This window comes from Pelodiscus sinensis, chromosome 17 (genome assembly GCF_052426305.1).
Source record: "Pelodiscus sinensis isolate ZL-2025 chromosome 17, ASM5242630v1, whole genome shotgun sequence".
In the NCBI taxonomy this organism is placed as follows: domain Eukaryota; kingdom Metazoa; phylum Chordata; order Testudines; family Trionychidae; genus Pelodiscus; species Pelodiscus sinensis.
In genome coordinates, this window is record NC_143068.1 from 8,699,047 (window position 1) to 8,706,137 (window position 7,091).

The following is a 7,091-nucleotide window of genomic DNA, read 5'->3' on the forward strand; positions in this document are numbered from 1 at the left end:
ATTAAGCAGCTCCAACCACTGTCTGTGTCTATAGATCAAAGAGCCTGCTGCCATAACAATATGCTAATCTCAGCTCTGCTGCTATTCCCACTACAGTTTAAACCTGTTGACACCCTGAATGACTTATTACTCAGAGAGAAAAAAAAATGATTTGGAAGTGGGGGGAATAGGGGTGCACACAAACAGTCCCTGGCCTAGAGGGGCAAATGGAGGATAATGACATGGAGGGCACACAGCAATCCTGCATGGGGAATGTGGAACAATGCTGTAGGAGGGGAAAATAGGGAGCACATTAAGTCTTTGCTGTGGTGAGGGAAGAGGAATGGGGAGCATAGAGAGAATGCAGACACACAGGACCTCATGTGTAGAGGCTGGGGGAACTATGAGCATCTACACTGCAGGGTTAATCTCAAAATAAGCTATGCAACTTTAGCTATGCTAATTGTGTAGTTTAAGCTGAAATAGCTTATTTTGAATTCAGGCATGTCTACACAGGACTTATTTCGAAATAGAGCACTTTTCCTCCAATTTCCTTTAATACTCATAAAATGAGGGTTACAGGAGTCAGAGTAAGGAGTCCTCCAGCTGGAAATAACTGCTTGGCTACGTCTAGACTGGCCCCTTCTTCGGAAGAGGCATGCTAATTTCTAACTTTGGAATAGGGAAATCCGCGGGGGATTTAAATAAACATGGCCGCCGCTTTTTTCCCAACTTGGGGAAAAGCCGGAAAAGAGCGTCCAGACTGGCGCGATCCTCCGGAATAAAGCCCTATTCTGGAGGATCTCTTATTCCTACTTGAAATCCCCAAGCCGGAAAAAAAGCGGCGGCCATGTTTATTTAAATCCCGCGGGGGATATTTAAATCCCCTGCGCATTTCCCTATTCCAAAGTTAGAAATTAGCATGCCTCTTCCGAAGAAGGGGCCAGTCTAGACGTAGCCCTTGTGTGTAGACATGCACTTTGTAACGCTGCTGTGTAAATGTACCCTATGGCTTCGTCTTTATAGCAAGTTTTTTCAGCAGAAAATATGCTAATGAGGGACTCTCATGATTTTTCCAGGGACTGAGGTAAGCCTGACTGGTCTGTAGTTCCCTGGTTTGTCTGTCTTCCCTTTTTTAAAGATGGGCCCTACATTTGCCTTTTTCCAATCATTCAGGATATCTCCCGAGCTCCATGAGTTTTCAAAGATAATGGCCAAGGGCTCCACAGTGACATTTGCCAGCTCCCTCAGTACCCTCGGATGCATTAAATCCGGCCCCATGGATTTGTGTACGTTTAGCTTTTCTAAATAGTTCCTAACTTGTTTTTTCCCCACCAACGGCTGTCCACCTCCTTCCAATACTGCATTGCCTTTTGCATTTGTCTTGGAGCTGACCTTGTCCATGAAGACAAAGGCAAAGAAAGCATTGAATACTTCAGCTTTTCCCACATCATCTGTCACTAGGGGTATGTCTACATACAGCACTAATTTGAACTAATTTAATTCGAATTAGTTAATTCGAAATAAGCTAATTCGAATTTGTGCATTTAGACCAGTGTTTCCCAGTTTTATTTGGCTGAGGAACCCTTTTCAGCTTTTCAGAATTTCAAGGAACCCCTAGGTTTGTCAAGCAAAAAAGAAAAGAAAAAAGGGGGGGGGGGAGGAAAAAGGGACCCACCAATTCATGAAAATCACATTCCTTCCCCAAGACCGCCCCCCATCTCCCTTCTGTGAGGCCTCATCCGCTCTGTTCCCCTCCTCTCCATCACTTGCTATACCCAGCCCTTATATCTGTCTCAACCTAGTGAGAGTGAGGTGTGGAGTGGGAATGAGGGATTTGGGTGTGGGAAGGGGTGAGAAGTACAAGCTCTGGGAGGGAATTTGGATGCAGGAGAAGGGGCTGTTGACTCGGGGAGGGGGCTCTAGGCTGGGGAGTGTTGGGTTCAGGTGGAAGGTTGGGGTGCTAAGCAAGCCAGGGCTTGTGGATGTGAGGGTGCAGGAGTTTGGGCTGGATATGAGAGGGACTCAGAGCAAGAAGGCTGTGAGTATGATGGGCTCAGGACACAGATTTGTGATGTGTGGATGGTGGAGGAATGTTGTGGCAGAAGACTGAGGATGTGGGGATGCAGGAGTTTGGGGATGTAAGAGGCTCAGGATGGGGGTTCCAGTGTATGATAGGCTCAGATTTGGGGTCAGGTGGTGCAGGAGTGTTATGATGCTGCAGTGAAATGGGGGTTTGGTCCCAATTGGGGGCTTGTTGGCCTGGCGTCATTTTTAAATACAATATTGTCAAACTCAAAAGGTTTTAGCATTGCCTTTATATATGAGAGGGGTGAGGAACCTGTTTTGAGTCAAAGGTCACTGACCCACAGAAAAGTCAGTTGGGGCCACACAAGTGAGATGCAAAAAAACAAAACAAAAAAGCTCCTCCAAAAAACCCCAAGCTTTACTAATGTGGTCCCAAATGTGCTGGTGGGGCTAGGGGACGGAGTGCTAATGGGTGCTGGGGCTGGGGAGAGGGTGCTGCTGGCTGGTGCTGCTGGCTGGAAGGATTCTGGCTCAGGTGGCAGGGTGCTGGGGCAAGGTGCTGGGACAGGCAGGTGGCAGGGTGCTGGGGTCAGGGACATGGTCCTGCTGGGCACTAAGGTGACTGGCAGGGTGCTGGTACAAGGAACAGGGTGCTGCTTGATGCTAGCGTGGATGACAGGGTGCTGGGGCCAGGGCCAGGGCCAGGGTGGTGCTGAGTTCTGGGGTGTGAGGCAAGGTGCTGGGGCCAGGGCGGTGCTAGGGTGGATGGCAGGGCTGCCAAGGAGTGGTATAGGGATGGGGTGCAGGATCTGGGAGGGAGCTGGGGGGCAGAAGGGGACAAGATCTGGGTGCTAGGTAGGGTACAGAAGCAGGCTGGATGTAGGGTGTCTGTCTACGAGGGAGGGTGCGAGGAGGGGACTTGGGTAGGAGTTGGACCTCCCTGATCTGGCACCCTCTAGACCTGACTGGTCCCAGATGAGGAATTTTTGGACCAGGGGAGGTCATTTCAGGGCTCCTGGTCCCCCCCCCCTCCCCTTGCCCACTAGGCTTCTTTGCACCTCTATCCCCTGCAACCGAACTAAGCTGCCCACCCCTGCTGGTTCCCTGCACTTCCCCTAAAACCATCCCTCACAATTCAAGGGAGTGCAGCACCAGTTCCCTGCAGCCCCTCACAGCCCAGCTGAGCTGCCCGTCTGTTCTGTATGCCCTCCCCCATCCACTTCAGCCCAGCTGAGCCCTGCACTGGTTCCCTGCATGCCTCCCCCACAGCACAGCTGAGTCCAGTTTCCCTGCACCTCCTCCAAGCCCCACAAAACTGCTGAGCCAAGAGCCAATTCCCTGTCCCTCCCTCCCCTTGAGTCTAGCCCCGGTTCCCAGCACCTCCCTCCTCCTGCAGTCAAACTGAGCTCTGAGCTCCACACACACACACACCCCACCCCACCCCACCCCACTGCCCAGCCCCCCAGACTTCCCCACTCTGCAACTCAGCTGAGCTCAATTTCCCTGCACCTTACCCCAAACCATGTAGACATGCTGAGCCAGTGCAGATTCCCTGCCCCTGCCTTCCTCCCTCCCCTTGGCTGTGTCTACACTGGCACGATCTTGCGCCAAAGCGGCCGCTCTTGCGCAAAAGTTTGCTGCCTGTCTACATTGGCCGTGTGTTCTTGCACAAGTACACTGATGTTCTCATGTACGAAATCAGGGCTTCTTCCGCAAGAACTACGATGCTCCCACTCAGGAATAAGCCCTTTTGAGCAACTATTCTTGCGCAAGAGGCCAGTGTAGACAGGCAACATGAATTTCTTGAGCAAGAAAGCCCTATGGCTAAAATGGCCATTGGCACTTTCTTGGGCAAGAGAGTGTCCACACTGCCATAGATGCTCTTGTGCAAAAGCACAGCTCGCACATGGAAGAGTGGATGTGTTCTTGCCCAAGAACACAGTGTAGACATAGCCTAAGAGTTTCCTCACATGAACAAAATGAATTTTGTGTTGTGCACCAGTATTGAGTTCATGTGGATTGTTTGGATGTGCCACCCAAGTTATTAATAAATATTTTTAAACCTCTACCTTTTCCCTCTGCTGCCATGTCAGCTCCCCTGGTGCCTGCTGCCCCCCCCCCCCCCCCGCTGTCCTGACTCCTGCTCTTCTCACTGTCCTCAGCCCTCCTGCAACCTGCCCCCCTCCACCAGCCCTTCTCTCCTCCCTGTGCCCACTTCTCCAGTAGCCCCACTCTGATCATGTGAGCTACCCCTCCTCATCCCCTCTTCCAACACCTCCCTCTACACACCTGCCCTGCCTCTCTCCTCTGGTGCTGGTCCCTCCACTGCAGGTGTCTGCCCTTCTGCTTCACCCCAGAATCCCCTGGCACCTGCACCTTCTCTTACCCCTGCCCCCTCTCGGTGCCTCCCCCTTCCCTCACTTCCCCTGCCCCCTTTGCTCCATTTTCCCCTGATGCCCACCCCTCACCACCCTCTGCCCCCGTTCCCCTCATGCCCCGTGCCCTCTCACACGACTTGCTCCATCCCAGCCTTTCTCATGCCCACCCTTCTTTCAAGCCTTCTCCCAGCACCTCCCCTCAGCCCTCTAGCCCCCAATGCCCTTCCCCTCTCCCCTCCCAGCATCACCCTGTCCCCCTCCCACTGACACCTCCCCTCCTGCCCTTTTCCTCATTGTCTGCGCTTGGCCCCCTGCCATTTGTCTCTCCTCCACCTCTGTCCTTTTGGTGCCTTCCCCTCTGCCTCCGCACAAGCACCTTCCTCTCCCAGCCCTTCCCCTTTCCCTCTGCACAAGCCCTGCCCCTTCCCTTCCCTTCCCTTTCCTTCCCTTCCCTTCCGTCTCCCTTTCCCTCTCCCGTACCTTCTGCCTTCCACTTTGTGGGGCCGGGGTCTGTGCTCTGTCCCTGGACTCCAAACCTGCAACTCAGCCATGCAGCGCATCACAGCGCCCAGCAAGTTTAAAATCCTGGGCTGTGAGGTCACGTCACGTCCGGGCATTTCTCCACCCACTGGTTTCAGCATGCTGTGCAGGGCAGCAGCAGCCAGCGAGGGGGAGCTCAGGGAAGGTTGTGCACGGCAGGGACGGGTCTGGGGACGGGGAAGAGACACTCTGGGGCCAGGGTGGGGGGGGGGTGCGGCGTGGGGGTCGGGACCCACTCCAGCTCCAAATATTGCAGGAGCGTGAGCACCACAAGCCCACACAACTCGCTGCCCATGCCCCTGCTGGCTAGCCGGCTCTCTTTCTCTCTCTTTTTCAGAGGGGGCGGGGGAGCGCCGGCTCCTCGCGGAATCCCTCGTTTTGCTACGCGGAACCCCAGGGTTCCGCGGAGTACCAATTGGGAAACACTGATCTAGACTTAAAAACTAATTTGAACTAGCACGTACACACTGATTGGACGCTGGATCGCATTTAAGGGCGGCTGAAACCGGTTCTGGCAGGGCATCAGGTCAGTAGTTGCATTATGTGGCTGCTGTTTGAGGCTATCTGAGGCTCGTGCTTAAAGGGACCCCCCTGGACAGCCAGTTCTCAGCTTTTCCACTTGCTTGCCTACCTCACCGAGGGACAGCAAAGCATTTTTCTCTCCACCTGCCTGTGTCGGTGCTTCCCATTGGGGATGCCGCCACAGTTGGCACCATGGAGCCAGAGCCCACCCTGGGCATGCTGCTCCAGTTTTTGGACTTGCTGCTTCAAGCCTGCCTGCAATGGGTGGAGGCTGCCTTGCACCACCTAGTGCATGTCAGCCCCCTGCCTCTTCCCCTGGCCTCCCCGGAGGTTGTGGAGGAGTGGCAGCAGCGCCTGGACGCCAGTGTGCCCCGCCACATCTGGCATCTGGACACCAGCAGTGACTGGTGGGACTGCATCATCCTGGAGCACTGGGGAGACCAACAGTGGACCCAGAACTTCAGGATGAAGAAGGACACCTTCCTGGAGCTCTGTGAGTGGCTCGCCCCGGCTCTGCGGTGATGGGACACTTGCATGAGGCCTGCCATCCCCCTCCAGAAGCAGGTGGCCATCGCCCTGTGGAAGCTCTCCATGCCGGACAGCTACCCATCCGTTGGGAAGCAGTTCGGTGTGGGGAGATCCACCGTCGGAGCAGTGCTCATGCAGGTACAGCACTCACCAGCCACTGGGCCAGGGGGTAGGGGTGCTGCAAGGAGGGGATGGGCCGCCCCAGGGAAAACAGGGGGGGAGGAGGCGAAAGTGCCCCACACTGGAGGGTTCGGTCTGTCCCGGATGTACTACACACCACCCGCAGGGGTTGCTTCCGGGAGGGGGGCGCGGGGCAGTGCCAGGGAACGAACACTCCCAGTCACCTGGGTGCCCCAGTGATTAGCGGTTTGGTGTGTCTCTCTGCAGAGGGAGGAGTGAGGGTGAGAGAGGGGGAAACCTGGGAAGAGAGAGCTGGAAGGGGAGGAAGGGAAGGGAAAGCTCAGGGTTGGGGGTCCTGCTGGCTCTCCCATCTCACAGCACTGCGGGTGTGGGGGCATCGGGGGGGAGTGGGCGTGGAGGGTGGGGAGGAGGGACGGGGGGTGTGGAGGAAGCAGGAGGGGGAGCAGAGGTGGGAGGAGCAGCGAGAGCTGGGGCGGCCGCAGGGGCTGGAGCAGGAGGAGGCAGGAACCTGTCCACCAAGGTCTGGAGGTGACCTCTGAGGGCACGGCTCTGCTCCTCCAGCACCTCCAAGCTCCGCTGCTGCAGCTGCAGTTCCTCCCAGACCCAGTGCTCCTGGATGCAGATCTGGTGCTCCAGTAGCCACCGGTGGTAGTCCTCCAGGTTCCTGGTGCGCCTGCTGGCCCGGGTGCGGGTGACTGTTGCAGGCAGGGTGCTGCGCCCTGCAGTCCTAGGTGCTGCGACTGTGGTGAAACAAGAGCAGTGGTCAGTTCTCCCTGGGGACACTGTGGGTGAAACCCAGTCCCCCTCTGCAAGGTGAGGTTGGCATGTGGGGAACGGGCCAGGGCCCCTGCATGACACCCAGCTGCTTCTCCGTGGTGGGCAAGGCCAGGTGCACGGTCCCTGGGCTCCCTCTCTCCCCACACCCAACATACACATAAGGGGAGCACGATGGCACTCACATGTGGAGCCCTCCCT